This window comes from Rana temporaria, chromosome 9, assembly GCF_905171775.1.
Source record: "Rana temporaria chromosome 9, aRanTem1.1, whole genome shotgun sequence".
NCBI lineage: Eukaryota > Metazoa > Chordata > Amphibia > Anura > Ranidae > Rana > Rana temporaria.
This window is the reverse complement of record NC_053497.1, coordinates 106,777,294-106,799,814: the sequence shown is the minus strand read 5'-3', so window position 1 is coordinate 106,799,814 and position 22,521 is coordinate 106,777,294. Positions and strand designations below refer to the sequence as shown.

Here is a 22,521-nt window from a genome sequence, read left to right as displayed (position 1 = left end):
TGTCGAGGCCTTGTACTCGAGCATCCCCCACGAGCAGGGTGTCAGAATGGCTGGGTCCTTCTTATATGAACAGGAAAACACCTCATGGTCACTGGTCAAATTTATCTTACAGTTATTATCATTTATCCTTACTAAAAATTATTTTACGTTTAATGACGAATTATTTTTGCAAAACCAGGGCGTAGCGATGGGTACATCCTGCGCCCCAGCTTACGCCAATTTATATCTTGGCGGCTGGGAACGCTCATTACATGCTAATGATATTTTTCGAAGATATTTGGATCAGGTTTTACTTTGGTATAGATTTATAGATGATTTGTTTATTATTTGGACTGGTACCTCCGAGTCCCTACTAGAATTTGTACGTTCACTCAACATAAATGAACTTAACCTTAGATTTACCGTCCAATTTGATGCCACTCGGGTCCCATTTCTTGACCTGACTGTCATCAAACAAAGTGACGGCATTTTACACACGGATTTGTACCGTAAACCTACGGCTGGAAATACTCTATTATTTGCCACCAGTGCTCACCCCAAACCATTAATTAGAAGTATTCCTTTCGCCCAATATTTAAGACTACGCAGGAATTGCACACTACCTAGCGATTTCAAAAAACAAGCAGATGCATTAAGGTTACGCCTACTTGACCGTGGCTATGCCCGGACAAACCTTAAAAAAGCCTACAATAGGGCCTGCTTACGCTCTAGGAACTCATTATTATACGACACACCCAAACAGAGAAACACAACCACTCCAGTCAACAATCCTGTACGTTTCATTACCACTTATTCTGCCCACCACAATGTCCTACGTGATATCCTCAACAGACATTGGCATATTCTCACCGATGACAGTACCTTGTCCAAACATGTGAAATTACATCCTGAAATGGTCTATCGCCGTGCGTCTTCACTGCGAGACCGACTTACTCAGAGTCACTACACACAAGAACGCCCGTCCCCTCCAGCACTCAAGGGAACTTATCAATGTGGCAATTGTCCGCGTTGCCCATGGGTAATGGAGGGCAAACGGTTTATTTTACCAAATAATGAAGTTTTCTCTCCTTCTTTTCACGCTGATTGTGGTACGAAAGGTGTGGTTTACTTAATGGTGTGTAATTGTAATGCTTTTTATGTTGGAAAAACAATTAGAGAATTTCGCCAACGTATTGGTGACCACCTATATGACACAAGGGTGGGTAAATTGACTACTATTGGACGTCATATAGGACTTTATCATAGGTATGACTTGACAGTGGTACGATTTCTTGTATTAGAGGTCATTCCACCACATCCACGTGGTGGTGACTGGGACAAATCCATTCTCCAAAAGGAATGTTTATGGATAGAACATCTAAACGCTATGACTTACCCAGGTTTGAATGAGGTCAATTCATACAAATCCTTCATATAGGAGGGATTTTGATGGATTGATCATTCATTCACCTACATATGACATGCTTGATAAATCATTGCAATGTCATTATTATTAAAACAAATCCATTTTTGTCCCTCAACTCTATTCATTAATACTATCACTGCCTGTATCCTTCTTCCCCTTTTAATGTTATTAACATATGCTATAGATGTCTGTTATACTTCACCTGAATCTTCTTGTTCTGACTGTCTTTTCCCCGATTTTTTGAATTATTGTTGTTTAATGACTCCACATTTATATATACTGCAGGTATATCCCCCTGTATGTATTTATAATTAAAATGTTTGTGATATCTGTTCATCATTGACTACATTGTAAACTTCCCCTTGTACGTCTCAGTGCTGTGCCTTGTCAGCTTTTGACCTCTGTCATGTGATCGGGCCGGCCGTGGTCTCGCCCCCTCTTCTTTGATTGGCGCACGTTGGACCCTCCAGACCACGGGCTCCAATCGGAGCCCGCTGTTTGCAGTACTGAACCCGGCCTCCAGCCATTGGGTGTCATGTCTGCATGGCCACGCATTGACCAATGCGCGGCCGTCTGGACGGTGAGTCACGTCTGCGTCACGCCCACGTGACGCATGACGTGTCTTGGGATTCCTCATTTAAGCTGCTCTAACGAGCGGCTTGAGTGAGTTGCACGGAGCTCTCCCTGGGGACGGACTGACACTCCATACCAATTGGTAAGTACACACCATGCAAACAGATCCTGCATTTAAACCTTTGGCCAATCGATTACTGCAGATATTTATTCCCAACTACTTGGTTGGTATTGTATCTTTCCTAGATTGGCTTTTGCCGGTGCCTAACTACACTAGCTCATTGCTTGCTGATTTACATAATTCTTACCATCCTGTGTCCACCACCCCAGTATCGATTAAATTGATCACATTATCCTGGACGGTAAGCATTAGTTTAATTCAACCCGCTCAATCCCAGCACTTATTTTCACTCCCTGGTGTCCCGTTGCTAAATTATTAGTTTTTCTGGTTGCCTTTTTCAGTTGCTGCCTGGGTATTTTTGATCCTCACTACCCACTACCTCACAAACAAAAAACCCCCCAAAACCCCCCCCCCCCCTCTTTTCGTCCTCCTTCTCCCTACCTTTTTTCATTATTTCTATATTCCCCCCCCCCTCTTTTTCCTCCCTCCCTTCGCCCCCTTCCCTTCCCTTTTTCCCTTTTCTCTTGTCATTGCTTTTTTATCTAGCTCTTCTCATTCTTTTAATTTCAATCTTCTTCCCTCCCTTTCTATTTCCCACTCCTTCTTTACTTCTTCTTCCCTCTCCCTTCTTCCCCCCCCCCCTTACCCCCCTCTTTTTCCTCTTCCCCCTTTTTTTCTCCCTTTTTCCCCCTGCCCTGTCCTTCTCCTTCTTCTTTCTTTACCTTATCCTTTTCCTCCCCCATTCCACATCCCCTTTGCACCCTTTCACTTACCTCACCAAAACCCCCCCTCCTTCCCCTCCCCCCATTCCCCATTTTCCTCTCTCTTTTGTTTTCCTAGCTTTGTCGTCTTTTCCCCCTGTCCTTATCCTTTCTTTCCCCCCCTTTTTCCGTTTTCTTGCACAACCGTCCTTTAATACACCATTTATTAGGATTAACCAATAAACCTCTTCCATCAGAGCCCGTTCTTATTATCCCCCACGTGCGCCCTAGGGGGCCACTGCCTGGGCCGACCTACGATCGCTCTGGCATTAAGGTGAGTAGTCCCTTGACTCTCCTACAAGACGCAACACTGAGATCTTGAATTCTTTATTAAACCATTGTATATAATTGCTTGTTGTTATTATCTTCTCATTTATTTTACCTGTATACCCTATAGACATTCTCCTGAAGAAGCAGTTTTACACTGCGAAACGGGTCGAGACCACGACTCCACCGATTAGACTAAACGATCTTGTGATCGACCTGATTTGTGGGGTTTGTCCCAATTGTCTTGCAATTTTTGTATATTTTGTATTATTATAATATGTCAAAATAAATATCTATATATTTTTTTACATTGTTTTATGGTAGTGCCTTTAAAATCCCACACAACCTCCCCTTTTTTCCCCCCCTCCCCCTCTTCTCTTGATCTATGGTCAATCAACCTGGCCCCAAGCAGCCTTTGTTTGAGTTCACTGATTAAGATACACCTACTACAGTCCCCATTTAGGTCGAAAACGTCCGCACCAAGGTGTAAAAAAAAAAGTGCCTGCCCCCTGCAGGGATCAGGCTGCCCCCTGGTGGTGGAGTCTATTTCCATCAGACTGGCCGGTTCTCCCAAGTCCCCCTCACTACCTGGTGTGTCAACAACTGGGTCATTCGTGGTCAGGCGACTAATATAGGAAAACCAGTAAAAATAAAAGATCAAAGAAAGAGAGAAAGGGAATATGATCAGTTGGAACATACCTGGAATCACACGTCCAGCTCTGCCCCCACAACACGTTCCTCCATCACATCGTTGCATTTTAGGTAGCTGAAAAGGAAAAGTCACGTCCCTTCCCGCCCCCCCCCCCCCTCTAGTTGCTTAATTAGGCCAAGATAGTCTAGCTTAGGACTCTGTGTCAAATTAGTGTGCACGTGGTCTTCGTTTAAGGGAAGTGTCCGCCAGTTCCAGCAGTGCTATGTCCAGGCTTGAGGGCACGTGCCCTGGGTCTAAGATATATGTTGCCCAGGCCGACCAGGTGCTGGAGAAGCGCTCCAGGGTATTCCTGCAGGTGGCGATCCAATCCTCTGCCTCCCTTATTTCACTAACCTTACAGCTCCATTCCTCCCTGCTAGGGACTTGTGGGCATTTCCAATATATAGAAGTAGCCACTTTGCTGTGTTCAGTAAGTGGAAGTACACTTCTTCTGTACTGGCCCACTGGCATGGGAGGGATGTGTAGCAAAAAGTGAAGCGGGGAAAGAGTGATGTCCAGGTCTAGAATTTCCTTGATCTGGGACTGTACGTCCTCCCAGTAAAGTCTGATAACCGGACAGTCCCACCAAATATGCAGGAGTGTACCTCTGTGGCCACAGCCCCTCCAGCACCGGTCTGACGTGGATAGGTAGATCCTTGCTAGGTCTGCCAGTACTCAGTACCAGGGCGACAATATTTTATAGTTAGTTTCCTTGGTTTTGGAATCAATGGAGCTGGATCGGGTGAGTTGGTATAGGTGCGGGTAAACACTGTCTCTAAATCCTGCTCCCAGGTCGAATGTAGGTTTCAGCGTAAGTAAGGGGTAAAGTTCCCCTCTGTTATAAAGAGTGTAGAGACATCTCGTATGGCGCCCCGTGGGTCACAAAGAAATGGTGTAATTGCCTGTAGCGCCAAAAGTCCATGGGGAAGCTCCCGGTTCATTCTCTAAAGCGTCTCCAGGGGTATTGGTTTACCATCCTGCAGAAGCTTACCACACCTAGCGCTACCATCCTCGACCCAGGGACTGAAAAAGGCCACTTGTTCTACTGGTGGGAACCACAAAAAGCCTCCCAGTGGGGCCAATGGGGACACGGTGGGGGGGGGGGGGAAGCCAGTCTAGCATTAAAATCGATCCCAGGTTCCTAAGGCCTGAGTCGTCAGTGGGGAAGTAAAGTCTGACAGCCCCCTGTGTTCCCGGATCAGCCACGGGGCATAAGATAGGTTCCTGCCCACCATATACTTCTCTAGGGAAACCCAGAGTTTGCAGTTAGTGTGGAAGCGCCAATTTCCCTATGGTACCTTTGAATATCTGAGAGGCCCAGACCCCCTGCTTCTCTTGCGTGTGTCAACACCCTAAGCACAATTCTCGGTCTCTGGTTGTGCCATATAAATTTTGATATCATACTGGACATTTGGGTGAAAAAACCTCTAGGGAGGGACATGGGTAACATCTCCATGTAGAACAGTATGCGTGGGAGGACGTTCATCTTTACAACAAGTCTCCCCATCCAAGTAAAGGCTGTCCAATTAGCCAAGTCTTATTTCACAGTAGCTAGCAAGGGGGGAAATTGGCAGCATTAAGGGTGTCAAATCTATCTGTCAACAAAATGCCTAGATATTTTAGGGATGACTGTTTGCAACCTATCAGTCAGTGAGGGCGGTATCTGGATGGTAAGTATCTCTGATTTTGCGTAGTCAATTTTAAAGTTAACCTCCCTGGCGGTATGATTCTTTCAGAAAAAACATGCTGAAAGCGGTACCATTATTTGCAAGGAAATTTGGCGTTTTATATTGTAGGTCTGTCATTTTTAGAAATAACTCACTTAAATCTGACCAAACAAGCTTCTAATAGGCATCCCGGGTATGAAATTTTTTTAAAAACAAAATTATAAATTATAATATAATAAATAATTATAAATCAATATAACAAATAATAATATAATTATAATAAAAATTATTCAATAATGTAATCAAATCAAAATCACTGAAATTTGCTCAGTTGCAGAATTGTTGCTGTCATTATTTTTTTTTTTTTATGACGAATTTCCCCACAAATCGCTATCGCACAATTCTGCAAGTGATTATAATTTATTATCGCTGTTTTTTAGCTGATCTAAAACTATTTTTGACATAAAGGGACACTTTTGGTTGCTATGGACAATCTACAGTTTGCAGGGAGAAAGAAACGTTTTTATTATATAAAATGACATGCAGGGCAATGGACAGACCACTAGGGACAAGGGGGGTGTGTTTTTTTTACATACAGTACTGTAATCTATAAGATTACAGTATACTGTATGTATAGTGTTTGTTTACTTTTTTGAATTTGGCGCCGTTCTCCGTCCCCGTGCGTCGTAACGTCGCAGGGAACGGAGATCGGCGTCACACGGAGGCACTGTGTGAATCGAGCGAGGTCCTGCTCGCTCACACAGCGCGGTGGCATCGCTGGATCCAGGGACAAGGTAAGTGAAACTCCCTGTACATCCAGCGAGGCGAGCCCGAGTCTGACTCGGGGTTACCGATCCTTGCCCAAAAATCTCACCCCGAGTCAGACTCGGGAACACCGCCCAGGAGGTTAAAAAGCAACCCAAATTGTTGGGCACCAGGGAAAAAAGAATAGGCGAAAGCGGGCACCCCTGACTTGTGCCATTTCTGATCGAGAATCTGGGTGAGAGGAATCCATTAACCTTGACTTGTGCTCTTGGATCCGAGTACAATGCCATGATCCAGGCCAACATGTGCATGCGTAGTCCTATGGTCTGAAGTACAGCATGTAAGTAGGTCCAGTCTACCCGGTCAAACGCTTTCTCTGTGTCGGTAGAGATATTCAGGGACTGGGGGGGGGGTCAGGGGAGGCACGCGCCCAATGAATTAGCTGTATGGCTCTCTCTAATGAAGTTGTCCCGATGAATCTGGTCTGGTCGGGATGGTCAATAAGTTGGATTAGGTGTTTTAGTCTGGAGGCGAGAATATTTGCTAAAGTTTTTATAACCACATTGAGGAGGGATATGGGTTGGTAGCTTTGGGGCATAGTTGGGTATTTCCCTTCTTTGGGGATAACTGAGATATGAGCCAATAATGCCTCCCCTGGAATAATGTTCCCGTCTGCTGTGGCATTGAAGTAGCCGACTCTGAAAGCAAAGGCAAGAATAGCTTGTAGCAAGCTTTAGTGAACCTGTCAGGGCCAGGGCTCTTGCCATTAGGCAAAAACTTCACCGTTACATCATTTTCTGCGGGGGTAATGGGGGATTCCAGCGTGGAACATTGCTAGTCCGTCAGCGGGGGAAGGCCAGACTAGGCCAGGTAGGTTTGGATGTCAGTCAGTCTTGTGTCCCGAACTCCCGAGGATTGTGCTGAACCTATGTCAAAAAGAGTGGCGTAATAGTCCCGGAACCCAGAGGCTATTTGCGAGGACTTGACCGTGAGTATACCAGAGGGCAGGCACAGCATACGAACAAGCATTTGCACACGTTTCCCCCTGAGAGCTCTGGCGAGCATTCGGACACACTTATTGCCATGCTCATAATACTTGTGCGACATGTAGCGCAACTGTTTACGTGTCAGGCGGTCCAGTAAGCGTAGGAATAATTCTCTCAGGTCAGTCAGTTCCCGCAGAGTCTCCGGGTCTCCAGTATGTTTGTGTTTGAGTTCCGCCTGTTGGAGTGCCTGTAGCACCCTATTGAAGTCTGCTTGCTGGGCTTTTTTGAGCCTGGATCCCTGACAGATCAGTTCGTCCCTCACTACCGCCTTGTGACCCTCCCAGATAATCCCCCTCATGGGGCCTTCCCTGAAGTCTGCCAGACAATCTAGGGTGCTGTCAATGAACGCAAGTTGATTAGAATTAGAGCTGTAAATCATAGTCACTGCGTTTCTGGCCAGCTATAGCTCCCTTCAAGAAGATGTACCTTCCCAGGGGGTCCACTTTGCTCTCTGTGACTTGGAATGGGCAAGATTTATGTATGGCAATAGATGTGCCCTTAGATTTTGTGGCCGGTGAGTTGCTTAGGAACCATTGATTATATAGGTGAGTTGGCAGTTTAGGCATTGACCGGGGGGTGAAATGTGTTTCCTGCAAGAGGACCACCTGTGCCCCGGACCGTTTCAGTTCCCACCATAACTTGCTACGCTTACATGGAGAGCAGAGACCTCGGACGTTATACAAGATTAACTTAATTGACGCCATAGGGAATCCTTTTGGCGGGAGGTTCTTGCACCAGGATGACGGGTGTAGCATGGGGGGCAGAGCCCATTTCTGTGAAAAAACTTGTAGTGAGAAAGAGCAGAAGGGGAAGAAAGAGAAACAGTGAAAGACATCAAAACAAACATGTAACACATATTGTAACGTGGGGGGGAAATACCCCATCTTTAAATAACTGGAGGGTGAGCACCGGGTTCGGCCCTACAAGGGGGGAGCCCCCAGAACCCATCCCTATTTCCAAAAAGGAAATATACCTAGTGAGGTACGGCCTACGGGGGGGAACGTGGTCAAACGTGAGAGGGAGGGACACGGGGGTCAGCTCTCATCCACCACCGCCCGTCGAGCGGTCAACAATTGTTTAAGAGGGGAAATCAATGTGCTAAACCAAAACGATTAACTGGGAAGGCAGGGAAGCTATCAGGGGGGCGAGTTGGGCAGGGGTTGAGGCCTCAGCTTCAAGTCATCTGCAAAGGCCAATGGCGGGAAGTCAGGCTCGATTGGTCTAATAAAGCCATCAGTCCCTGTAGGGAGGCATGCGATGGTGCATAGCACAACAGAGTCAATACCTGCCCTTCAGGCAGGAAGACAAGTTCAAAAGGCCTGGGTCCTTCTCAAAGCGCAAAAAAAAGACAAGAAAAACCTGGGGAGGAGGGAAAAATAACAGTAACTGGGGAGCAGCAACAGATGCATGGAAAAGTTCCTTCAGTTACCTGGGAGCACATGGCCTCGGGGGGAGGCAGAAGAGGGGCGCCTGCGGTCTCGTCTGAGACTCCTGCGTTTAACTGGTATCCAGGGTTGGGAAAGCTGCATGTGGGGGTGCTCCGACGGTCCTCTCCAATTTGGGAAATCTACTAGTTCTAGCCCCAGGGTGTCCAAAAAATGTAGGAGGTTGTTTTTGTTGTGCAGCATGGCTTGCTTGCCATCTTTGGTCGCTTGAAGGTAAAAGGTGAATCCCTAGTGATAGGGCTTGTGGATAGCCTCCAACAGTGGTCGGAGGGTCCTGCGCTGCATAAGTGTGAACCTGGAGATGTCATGGTAGAAAGAAAGATGGGCCCCATCAAAGTCAAAATACTGCCTCCCTCGCATTTTTTGCATGATCCGGTCTTTCAATGTATACTTGTGAAGCTTGCATATTATATCTCTAGGATTGTCTACATCCTGGGAGGGAGGTCTAAGGGCTCTATGGGCACGATCGATCTCAATGATCGCTGTTGCAAGCAGTCCTAGAATTTCTCTGACTATGTTTTCCAAGGTGGGGTGTTTTTAAAACTAAGAGTTTGTGGAGTTTAATGAAGGTACAGTGATGACAGGGGTGATGTGGGACGCTTTGAAGGCATTCCTTAGGTCATACTGATCCAGCAGGTGGCAAAAATTAAGAATAAATCTAGGGAGTGGGAGGAAAGTATTAAGAAGGCATTGGTAAAGGCAGAAAATCAATATGAGGAGGATCCAACCCCCAAAAAGCAAAGAATATGGTTAAATAAACAACAAGATTATAGAATAGCAGTGATAAGGAAAGCGGAGAACAAGCGAATTTTTCAGAAGCAAGCCGCTTTTGGAGAAGGGGAAAGTGTGGGATGAATGTTGGCTTTATTTGGTGAGAACCAATTCCTCCCCCTCTGCTATACCAGCGATTAGGACGATAAAGGGATAGATCTCTTCTCATGTGTCAGAGAACACAGACACATTTAGAGAATACTATGAAAATTTGTATAGATCACAGAGGATGGTTGGGGAGGAGGAAGTGGACACATTTCTCAAGAATATGGAGATAACGGCCCTCACAGCAGGGTATAGAGAGGGAATGGAGGCACCAATAACTCTTGAGGAATTACAACAAGCAGTAGCCGAGATGGCAACCAAAAATCTCCTGAGCCAGATGGACTCTTGGTGGATACTTATAAACACTATGGAAAAGTATTGTTCCCGGAGCTACTCAAGGTGTTGAACTGGACGGTGGTAGAGGGGAAACTGCCTAATTCAATGACAGAGGTGACTATAGTGCTGTTGTATAAAGAGGGGAAAGACCCGTTGGACACATCTTCGTATAGACCAATATCCCTGTTGTGTTCTGATGCCAAAATATTGGCAAGGGTACTGGCAGCTAGGCTGAATAAAATCATCGACAAACCTATACACCCAGATCAAACTGATACGACCTGTTATGCCCCTGGATGTAATTGAAGCTTTTGACAGTCTGGAGTGGGGCTATGTCTGGCGGGGTTCTGGAGGAATTCAGGTTTGGACCTTCTTTTTATTAGGTGGATAAAAACGTTGTATAATGGCCCAAGTGCTAAAGTTAAAGTTAACAATGAATACTCTGGAAAGATTCAACTGGAAAGGGAGACGAGACAGGAGTGGTATTTTTACCCCTGCTCTTTGCCCTTGCGGTAGAGCAATTGGCAATAGCAATCAGATTATGCTTTGGTATAAAAGGGTTTTTAAGGAAGACGGGGAAGGAAAGGATCGCATTATATGCAGAGGATTTTCTTCTTTTTTCTAGTGGATACTGAACAATGTCTTAGGCAGGTAATGAATATAGTGGAGGGGTTCGGAAGACTCGAGATTAGTCACAAACTGGGAGAAGTCGGCACTTATACCGGTGGATCCTGTTAGGAGCCCTATACTGCCCGGAATGCCCCAACTGCTGGTAGTAGAAAAAATGGAATACCTAGGTATATATCGGACGAGAGACCCCAATTAATACATAAGCAATAATATAATCCCACTTCTGACTAAATTTAAAAGTAAAATTGACATCTGGCACGGGCTTCTTTTATCAGCAGCGGGGAGATGTAATTTGATCAAAATGTTATGGATGCCACAATTGCTATACCTGCTGCATAATTCCCTGGTGTGGATATATAAGAAATGGTTTAAAAAAAATGTAAACCCTGTTTAGAGAGTTAACATAAAAAGGGTCAGGCCACATTGCAGCTACCAACAAGGGAGGGGGGACTGGCGATGCCACATGCCCAGAGTTATTTTTTCGTGGCACATTTGCAGCATCTAGGGGGATGTAATGTCATGGGAGGAGGAAGTACGTGTGGGGGATTAATGTTGCTAGGGGCTCCGAAAAATACAGTAGTAGAGGCATTGGAGGTGCATTCTTTTTTCCGTAGAAACTCAACAATAAAGACGGTCATAAAAGTATGGAAAGTAGTTAAATTACTAATGGGGTACGAGGGGGGTAATAAGAATATGCCCCTCTTTGGAATAATAGGAACCTACAGGAGCTGGCAGTTATGGGAAAGATTAAAGAATGGGAAATACAGGGTATAACTAGGCTAGCTCATTTATATGAGGGGAGTTCCTTAAAAAAAATTGCAGACCTGAGAAGAGATTATGATATATCAAACCAATCAATCATTCTACAAATATTTACAGATTAGACATGTGCTGGGGGTCCAGTTTAAGACACGCTGGAATGGAGTAAAGCTGGAATGGAGTAAAGCTCCCCTTCTCCAGTAATTAAGCCGGGCACGAGCAAGGGGCTTATCTCTGAATTATATATACATATACGCAGTAGAAGTATCGAAGGGCCAGAGTCTCTTAAAACTAGGAAGAAGTGGGAAGAGGATGTGAGGGAAATAACGGAGGCACAGTAGAAGAGGATACTGGAGCTGGTGCATTTGTTATCGGTCTCCCCCTCACAGAAAGCATCACATTTGATGCTGATACACAGAGCATATTACACCCCTAAGAGACTGTTTTCTTTTGGCCAAAGATCAGATGCCAATTGCCCCAGGTGTCAGGAGACAGGGGATCTAATACATATTGTATGGAGATGGCCAAAATTATTTTGATTCTGGTCAGAGGTTCTCAATACCATAAATATAACATATAGGACCACGTTGGAAATGGATGCCAGACTGTGTACTGGGACACAGGGAAAAAATCTGTGAAATGGAAAGCATACCAGCAGTGGTAGTAAGGTGTCTATTCCAAGCAAGAATTGCGCAGAGATGGCAATCAGTGAAGCCTCCATCAGTAAGGTTGCATTCACACCTGAGCGTAGCGTTTTGCCGCGATTTTGCGGCGTATTTTGCTGCGATATTTGCAGCGATTTGCCACGATTTTTGCGTTGTTTTTTTACCACGTTTTGTCGCAAATTTGGACAGGTCTAGGGTCACCAATGTTAAAAACAGAAAAACACCCAAATCTGCCTAAAAAAAGTCACAGAACTTGTTTGAGCTTCAGGCGTTTTTGAACTTCTGGCTTCAGGCGTTTTGTAGTGGAGATGTGAACCATCTCCATAGAGAATAATAGATTTTTTCCCCTCCAGCGTTTTGTAGCTTCAGGCTTCAAGCTACAAAACGCCCAGGTGTGAATGGGGTCTAAGGGAATGGGTTTGAATAATAAATGAGACAGTATGGAGGGAAAAGTAGTCTACACTAAAAGAGAGAACTTTAAGGAATTTGAAAAAATGTGGAAGCCGTGGCTGGAAAAGATGGGATACCCCGCCTGTAGAAGGAAGGAAAGGGGAAAAGATCAGAGTAGTGGCTGGAAGTAACCTCATAGATTAGGAAACAAGAGGTATAGAGAAATATCAAAGGTGGGATAGAACAGAAGGAGGGAGGGGGAGGAGGGGGATGGGGGTAAAGGGAAGAGGTATGTAATGCAATGAGAATTGTAAAAATATTGGAAATATAAGGCTGTGACTTTTTTTTTATACGGTTGTTTTTATAAATGAGCAGAAAATCAATAAAGAACATGTAAAAAAAAAAAAAAAAAAAAGTAGTTTTGTGTCTCTGGCCCTCCCACAATGGTGAGATTTCCCTTCAGTAGTTTGTGTCTCTGCCCCTTCCACAATTGCAAGTCTCTCTCTCTACTCCTACAATAAAAAATAAATGAGACACACTCTCATAGCTGGACTCCACAAGTATTTGTTTATTCTGTATTATCCACTTAAAGCGGTGGTTCCCCCTTAAAAACAACTGCCCCCCCACATTCCATCACGATTAAGGCACATATTTTTTTTTTCCTGCTGTACATACCTTACTACAGCATATTCACCCGTGCATCCGGGTTGCGAGTCCCGCGGGAGTGGGCGTTCCTCACATGCTGTTGATTGACGTTTTGCCCAAAAACGAGCTCTCCCCCGTCGCGTAAGCCGCGTCACGGTTGGCGAAAGGAGCCGAACGACGAGTCGGCGCTATACTGCGCATGCGCATCGCCGTTCGGCTCCTATAGTATATAATATAGTATGCGACTCATCAGGGTACAATAAATATTAAATTTAAATATTGAAAAGTTGGAGCAGCAAGAGTTAGACCCCCTTTGAAGTCTTTAATTTTTATGTCCGTGTCACTGGTGGAGAGATTTCCCATGATTTCCTGTCATGTAATGACACAAAAAAAAAAGTGAAATTCTTTGAGCAGTGAACACTCAAGTGAACTAAAATAGTTTTTACATCTGCCTTGGGCCCTCTGGGTCACTTGCAGGAAACGTAGAATCAGTGGGTGCCCAATTTCCTACAGTTTCACAAGATGGAGAGATAAATGATAGCAGAAATTGTCTTCAACAGAACAAATCTGCCAAATGACTCATTAGACACAAGATAAGACCCGCTATTAGCGATCCAAAGTGACAGCATGCCATAAACAGATAACGGACAGCCCTACTCAGAAGAATCTCAGAGTCTATAATCTGCAGTGCACTATGAGGTGGCTGGAATTCTCTGCCAGTGAAAAGAGGGGCAACTGAAAACATTGATTGGAAACCTCTTTTACTATAAATGACATCTCTACCTATAACTAGTACATCCATCAGAGGTGATCTTTTTCTATTTCTAGCAATAGAACAAAGACTTATGATCAAACAGCAGCTACCATCCTTACCTGTCTTTGGACCTTCTACCCACTTAAGCTGGGTACACACTGCAAGTTTTTTTCTCGTACAACCCAGCGGGTTGAACATAAAAAAAAAAAAAAAACTGTCAGCTCTGGTTGCAGACGCTGTACTAACCATCCAAAATGAGTATATTGATCTCCCCCGCTGAGCTGTTGTGTTCTGACAGGGGACACCCGCCAGAACACTCAGAACAACACTCTTTGCCATTGGACCTGCTGAACACACCGACATACACATGGGCTGAGTGTAGTCTGTTTTATTTGAACCGACCAATGTCTCCTGACATTCGGACCGTGTGTACCCAGCTTTAGAGCCCTTTCACACTACCAGCTCCCACAAAGCGCCACTGCCAAGGAGCTTTGCAGGTGCTTCCCATTGATTTCAATGGGAAGGGGCACTTTAGGAGCAGTGTATTCACCGCTCCTAAAGCACTGCAAAGAAGCAGCTTGCAGGACTTTTTTTTGACTCCCTGCCAGCGCAGTGCCTCAGTGTGAAAGAACCTGGGCTTTCACATTGGGATTGCAGATTAGGCTTCTTTCAGGCGCTTTACATTTAGCGCTTTTTTCTAGCGCTAAAGCACCTGAAAAACGCCCCAATGTGAAAGGGGTGTTAGAGGCATATTTATTAACCACTAAATCTGAAAAAAATTCTAATTCAATCAAATGAAATCTTCTTGGTACCCATAATTTCAAAAGAAAGTGATAAATTCACCTTTAGTAAATGTTTGGCGAAAGTTACATTTACTGTTTTATAAACATGTCCTTAACCATCTGGGGTACTGGAGAAATTCTGAGTCATGACTATCTCTTAGCTAAGGTTACCAGATTCTCAAAATGAAATCTGGGGGCACCCTACTGACTGCACCCACAACATCATGATTTTTTTTTATTTTAAAGACCAGGAATCAATTGGTCACAAATATTTGGAACAAGAGGCAGATATTAAAGGCATAAAGACAGAATACACTGGACACTATAAGAAAGGAAATTATGAAATTAATTGTAGGTGTGGCCAAATTGTGTCTTAAGGAGCTTTAAAGGGTTATAGTTAAATAAAACCTAAGCCTATGCTACATGCAGGCAACAAAGTGTAAAGCATAGAGAGAAGGAGCCAGAATTCAGTAGTGCAGAGGTCAGAATTAAAGTAGAACTCTAGCCTTTCCTCCCCAAAACAACATGTAAATGAATCACAACCCCACTGTCATTCTATCTGTATCTTACCTACTTTAACTGAATACAGCAGGTTTCTGTGTCTGTGATGGCTACCCGCTGGAGTACGCATGCGCAACGCTGCCATATGCATTCCAACACTTTTACAAATGTGATGGGTAGCCAAATGTGACGAAGAATATAGCTAGAGAATTTAGCTGAAAGGAATTTGTGAACGTTTTAGTAATTGCTTTACGATGAAAATTTGGCATTTGTAAAAGTGTTGGAACGCATATGGCATCACGCATGCGCACTCCAGCGGTTAGCCAAATGTAATGGTCCGCCATAAGTGATGAAACACCGGCCTAGGGAGTCACTTGGAGCTGCTGTGGGCGAGTCTTATGCCCTCTACACACGATCGGTCAATCCGATGAGAGCGGTCTGATGGATTTTTCCATCAGTCAACCGATGAAGCTGACTGATGGTCAGTCGTGCCTACACACCATCGGTTAAAAAAACGATCGTGTCAGAACGCAGTCACATAAACCACGTACGACGGCACTATAAAGGGGAAATTCAAATCCAATGGCGCCGCCCTTGGGGCTGCTTTAGCTGATTTTGTGTTAGTAAAAGACGTTTCGCGCTTTTTTGTCTATTACAGCGTGATGAATGTGCTATCTCCATAACGAACGCTAGTGTTACCAGAACGAGCGCTCCCGTCCCCTAATTTAGTCTGAGCATGCGTGGATTTTTAACCAATGGACGTGCCTACAAACAATAGGTTTTTTTCTATCGGTTAGGTAAATAACCGATGGGGCCTACACACGATCGGTTTGGACTGATGAAAACGGTCCATCAGATCGTTCTCATCGGATTGACCGATCATGTGTACGTGGCATAAGGGTTACTATGGGTGTTTCTGGGCCTTCATGTGGGTGGTGATTGGAGAAAGAATGGAATTGTGGTATCCCCTGCCCACACTCCATTCCTCTGTGCAGTTAAGAGGGAAGAAGGAAGTGGAACTTTAGTCATAAAGTTAAAGTGATTCTAAAGGCAATTTATTTAATTTTTTAATTAACAAACATGTCATTACTTCCCTGCTCTGTGTAATGGTTTTGCAGAGAGCAGTCCTGATCCTCCTCTTCTCCCACCACCGCTTGCTAAGAGGGCACTCATGTATGCTTGGTCATGCAACCTGCACAGAAAAAACCCATGGCAACACCCACTAAACACGCATCACTCTCACTGTGCCACATAGGCAGGGTTTGCATCTGTGTGTCTTTAAATGCATGGCAACCCGAACAGAAAACACACGCTTTGCTGTGCCTTTCCAAAATGTGTGCCAATGCAAGTCACACTGTGTATTTAGGCTATGTTCTCATCTGCTCTTTTCTGAATGCATGACAACCTGCAAGAAAATGCTTTTCTGCATGTTTCAAACATGCATGGCAATTCGCATCACATTTGCATTACCATTCGTTCGCATTTGGCTGCTTCCAAACGCACGGCAACTCGCAATAAAAAAAATGCACGCTTTGCCATGTGTTTTGAAAATGAGCAACAATGTATGTCATGCTTGCATTACCATTTAGGCTACATTCTCATTTACGCATTTCCATATGCAACCAGCAAAGAAAACACACACACTTTGCTATGCACTATAAAAAGCACATAGACTCTGGGGTGTCCGTGATGTCGGGCTCAACGGTAAAAAATGTTCCACGTGCCATTTATTATAGAAGAAGTAGAATAACACTCACATTGTCATAGTTAAAAAATGCATAGAAGTCGCCGGCCGACATTAACTCAAGAACGTCCGCGCTTCCGGAACTAGTTGGTAGCGATGACGTCAGCACGTCATCCGCCCCAAGTGTTTCATCAGAGATTGACATGGAGTAGATCTTTCTTCTTTTTTTTAGTACTGAAAGAGATTTTGTTATTATGGAATTGCTGAATTACTCTGGAGCAAAATTTCATTTAGCTTCTGTGTGTTTTATTAAAATTGTAATAAAAAATATTGAAAAAGAAAAAAAACAACTAAAATACAGTGCCATGCTACTGTATATGATTAACGTGAATGAATTTTGGAAATTAATAATTAATAGTAAGGCATTTATTGTAGAAAATACTTGGTATTTGGTATGTCTCTATACAAAGAAAAAACAAAGCTTCTTACCTGTATCCTAGCAAGCTCTTGTAGCATTGATGTTTAGGTTTTCCTGTTCCCACTAGGTGGAAACCTCACTCTCTAACACACCTTGAGGGCAAAAGAATGGTTGTTTATTCTGACTACATAATACAAAAAGAATACAAATATACATTGACAATAAACAGTGTATACCAATAACACAGATTGCAAATGACATAATAACAGAGTCATGTAGAAGTCCAGCAGCCTCAGATACATCTGGACGAGAGGTGCTGACGGCCAAGGGGTGAGTGATCTTACCATCCATCCCTGTCTGTGACTGAAGTCTCCTCCCTTCTGCCTCTGAGTACACTAAGGTAAATCAGGGTTCTCAGAGCACCCCTTACATCAGAGTTCCCCTTTACACTTGAGGCCACAGTGTTCCCCCTTACATCAGAGTCTTCTCCATACATCAGAGTTCTCAGTGTTCCCCCTTAAATCAGGGTTCCCAGAGCATCCCATATGTTAGAGTCCCCAGAGTTCTCCCTTACATCAGAGTCTGCAGAGTCCCCCCTTACAGTGAAAGGGAATTCTGCAAGTTCAGATGTAAAAGGGGAACTCTGGTAATTAACTTTATACGATTAGAAATGTTAACTTCATACAATTAGAAATGTTATTTAATTGCAAAATATATGTATAGTTTATACAGTGGAACCTCGGATTGTAATAAAAATTATTGAAAAATAAAAAAATAAAAAATAAAACTAAAATACAGTGCCATGCTACTGTATATGATTAACGTGAATGAATTTTGGAAATTAATAATTAATAGTAAGGCATGTATTTAGGGGCTGGGAAATAGGCCACAAAGCATGTGTGATCTCTTTTAACCAAGGGATCATACAGTCTGGTAAGCGGCTAGTACCTGGTGGTGGAGGATTCCTTTACATATTCACTCTTTCCTGGGTGTTATTCATATGTCACTGTGGACTCTCGTTTAAGAAATCTACATCTTTGGGAGATCCCCCTCTGTTTGGATTTTACCTTTGCTGTGGACATTTCAGTGTGTTTATATTATTTAGGGGCAATTGGCCCGCAATTTTAATCACTTATATATTCAATGATTGTGTAGTGAGCATAAGGTAACATACAGGTGTGTGTGTGAACTTTCATAGAGTGGAGGAGACAGGAGATAGTTTCCTCTACTTACATTTCTGAATTTTTACGTATATACACACATATACACAACCATCTGATTTTTATTTTTTTGCACAGCTTTATATATTTTTCTGTTATTCTGGTGTGCGTGTCTCACATGTAAGTTGCAGCATCATCATATATTTAATTTCGAGGTACAGCGTAGTAAACCCCCACTTTTCCATTTTCCACAGTGAGTATAACAAGCATGCTCTACTGCATATACAGAATTATTTCACTGTTGTGGGTATTGTAACACTATGAAGCTTACTAACTAAAAGATTAATTATAATATTTGTATATTTCAGTGTGTCTTTATAATATACCAGCACAGATCACTACCATCCCATGCATACTAGCTGAAATTTTTAATCAGCTGATTGCCTGCAGTATCTTCTGCAATGAGAGGGACAGAGCTGGAGTGCAGGAAGAACCGACACAACATCCTGTTAGTTTTCTGAGTAGATAATGAGGGATAACAAAGAATTTGGGCATGTGTCTGGAGCTGACCAAAGGCCAAAACATGAAATAATTTAAGTTAAATGGGGCACTGACATAATTTGCTTTGTTGAACATGTCTGTACAGCTAAACGGGGGCCATTCTGATTAGACTAACAGATTTTTGCATCCTGTTTTTTACATTATGCATGTACAGTTTGTAAAGAGCTTACACACAGGCAGTGCTCTCGTACATCAGGACCACACTGGTAAAAGTAATGTACAGTATTTTCAGGTTGGCTGGTTCTCGTCTTTCTTGGAAAGTGAGAGCCAAAAGTAGAACAGCCAAAAGAAAGGATTACAGTTCCAGCAGCAACGGGAGTACAAAAACATAATGGTGTTTTATGTGCTGTGGTCATTGAATGTCAATTTCACTATCTTAAGGATATGGGTCACTTATAGAACACCATGAGTAAAACATGTATACATATACAGTACACATACACACACATAATCTCACAAAAGTGAGTACACCCCTCCCATTTTTGTAAATATTTTATTATATCTTTTCATGTGACAATACTGAAGAAATTACACTTTGCTACAATGTAAAGTAGTGAGTGTACAGCTTGTATAACAAATTTGTTGTCCCCTCAAAATAAACAAACGTGAGTACATCCCTAAGTAAAGATGTCCAAATTGGGCCCAATTAGCCATTTCCCCTCATCAATGTCATGTGACTCAGGCCTCGTACACACGGGCCAGAATCTCGTCAGGAAAAAAAAACGTCAATTTTCCTGACGAGATTCTTGGCAAGAATCTCTTGCCGCCCGAGTGTACACACAGTCCTTTCAAAAGAACCGCGGTTCTTTTGAAAGGCAAGAACGCGGTGACGCCATTGCGTATACATTCGTCACATTCGATGCCGTCGCCGCCATCTTACTTAACCCTACCTATGCTGTGGAAGCTACCGCACATGTGTCAGTCATTTCGAGCATGCGCAGGTTTCCAAAGCGACAGGAATCACACTCTTTGGTTTCTTGCCGGGAAACAGGCCGACAAGAATCTCAACGAAAAGATAGAGAGCAGGATCTCGATTTTTCTCGTTGAGATTCTGGCCAGATTTACAGACGAGAAACCTGAAAGCTTTGTACACACGCTCGGTTTAATCGGCCAGCAGTTTTCTTGCTGGTTCTTGCCGAGAAAATCAAGTGTGTGTACGAGGCTTGTGTGTTACAAGATCTCAGGTGTAAATGGGGAGCAGGTGTGTTAAATTTGGTGTTATCGCTCTCACTCTATCATACTGGTCACTGGAAGTTCAACATGGAACCTCATAGCAAAGAATTCTCTGAGGATCTTAAAAAAAAAAAAAAAAAGAGAGAATTGTTGCTCTACATAAAGATGCCATAGGCTATAAGAAGATTGCCAAGACCCTGAAACCGAGTTGCAGCACAGTGGCCAAGACCATACAGTGGTTTAACAGGGCAGGTTACACTCCGAACAGACCTCGCTATGGTTGACCAAGGAAGTTGTTGAGTGCACGTACTAAGTGTCATATCCAGAGTTTGTCTTTGGGAAATAGCCATATGAGTGCTGCCAGCATTGCTGCAGGGGTTGAAGGTGTGTGTCTGGGGGGGTCAGCCTGTCAGTGCTCAGACCATACGTCGCGCACTGCATCAAATTGGCCTGTATAACTGTTGTCCCAGAAGCAAGCCTCTTCTAAAGATGATGCACAAGAAAGCCCGCAAACAGTTTGCTGAAAATAAGCACTAAGGAAATAGATTACTGGAACCATGTCCTGTGGTCTGATGAGACCAGGATACATTTATTTGGTTCAGATGGTGTCAAACGTGTGTGGCGGCAACCAGGTGAGGAGTACAAAGACAAGTGTGTCTTGCTTACAGTCAAGCATGGTGGTGGGAGTATGATGGTCTGGGGCTGCATGATTGCTGCCGGCACTGGTAAGCTCCAGTTCATTGAGGGAACCATGAATGCCAACATGTACTGTGATTGTGGGATACTGTACACACACACACACACACACACACAACCTTGGCTTGAGAGCAACTTGGTTTGAGAGCGTTTTGCAAGAAAAGCAAAATGTAATACATTTTGACTTGATATATAAGCGATAGCCAAGTAGCGTCAAATCACAACTTAGTATAAAAGAGAAGAGAGGCGCCTCTACGTGTGGCAATACAGTTACATTTAATGATGGTACAACATTTAGAAACTCACGTGATTGATGATTAAAACAGACACATCCAAGTATGCAGGCAACCAGGGTAAAGCTGTCCAAATAGACCACCTTCCTCACCGCCATTGACATTGTTCCTTTCCACGCTGGGCTCCATGAGTGGTTCAAGCCACGCTTTCAAAACACTCTACTGCAGGGTAGTCTTCCCAGTCACGATTGCAGACTGACAGTGGTGAGAGCCGGTGGTGTGGGGGAATGGTCTATGTGGACTGCTTTACCCTGGATGCCTGCATACTAAGATGTGCCTTTTTAATCATCAACCATGTGAGTTGTTAAATGTTGTACCTTCATTAAATTTGTAACCATATTGCTACACTTTGAGTCACCTCTCTTCTCTTTTATACTCTGTAGCTCCTGCTAGTTTTTGCTTCTAATCCCCTTTCTGCCATTTGTGGATGGACATTTTATGGTTACACAACCTATCACATTGCTATAATCTTTTTATATGGACTATAAACTGGACTATAAACTGAAGGACTTATGAATAAATGGTTGTGGAACAAATGATTTGGGTTTCCATTATTTCTTATTTGGAAATTTGCTTTGATATACAAGTGCTTTGGATTACAAGCATGCTTCCTGGAACAAATTATGCTCACAAAAGGTTTTTGTTTTGGATAGAGGGGAGAGGGATTAGAACACCTGTCAGTTTTTTTATTGTTGTCTATGTTCCCAATAGGGAGATTCATCCTCTCTATTTGTCCTGTTTATCATTACCATTGAAAGTGAAAGTAAACGGAAATCCCATATTTTGAGTTGTCCCCAGAAAATTAATAGAGGGGGAATCTTCCAATGAAGACACTAATTATGGTGACCTGGGGGTCCCCAAGAAATTGCCTTAATTTGCAGTAATTTCATATTACTTCCTGTTTGGCTATGGAACTCTGCAATGGGACAAAGATAGCAAAAATAAAACTTACAGGGGTTATAACCCTTACTTGCTCTATCCAATATGAAAAAATAAAGTTTTACTACTCTAATTTGCAAAGCAGGAGCTGTATGGTGAGATCAGCAAACCTGTGGCAGATGTGGATGTTGACAATTGTATGGTTCAAGCCTCCATAGTGGCTCAAATATATTATTGTGAAAAACCCAAATACTCTGAATCAAACTGTATGTAAACCAAAAATCTATTTTTAAGTATGTTTGGCAATGTACATTACCTCATTGTAAACAATTTTTCTAAGCAAAAATGTTTTTTGTATATCTGTTGCAAAGTTTCTTACCAAGGGATCCTGCCAGTAAGAGCACCTCTTTTTGTCACCCAGTTGACAACACTGCTTCACAATAATCAACAGCTCGGTCTGCCTAATAGACCAGATAGGCAGCTCAATGACCAACTGAAGGTGATCACATGGCAGGTAGTCACTATGTGATCTTAGCCTACAACAGGTAGTGAGGTTACTGGTAGGATCTCCAGGCAACATTTTCAACAGATTTACAAAAAAAAATAAAAAATTCCTTAAGAATACTTTATAGAGCGAG

The 22,521-nt window shown here is 43.3% G+C and overlaps 1 long non-coding RNA gene across 1 annotated transcript in view; it reads right to left on the bottom strand.

The window, feature by feature from the left end:
- Positions 1 to 16,700: 16,700 nt before the first annotated feature.
- Positions 16,701 to 22,521, bottom strand: part of LOC120913822 — a 72,721-nt gene continuing 66,900 nt past the window's right edge. The window contains exons 2-3 of the long non-coding RNA XR_005743575.1: positions 17,193 to 17,273; positions 16,701 to 16,937 (exon numbers count right to left, since the gene is read on the bottom strand). This is a non-coding gene — a long non-coding RNA (uncharacterized LOC120913822). The remainder of the gene's footprint in view (positions 16,938 to 17,192; positions 17,274 to 22,521) is intronic.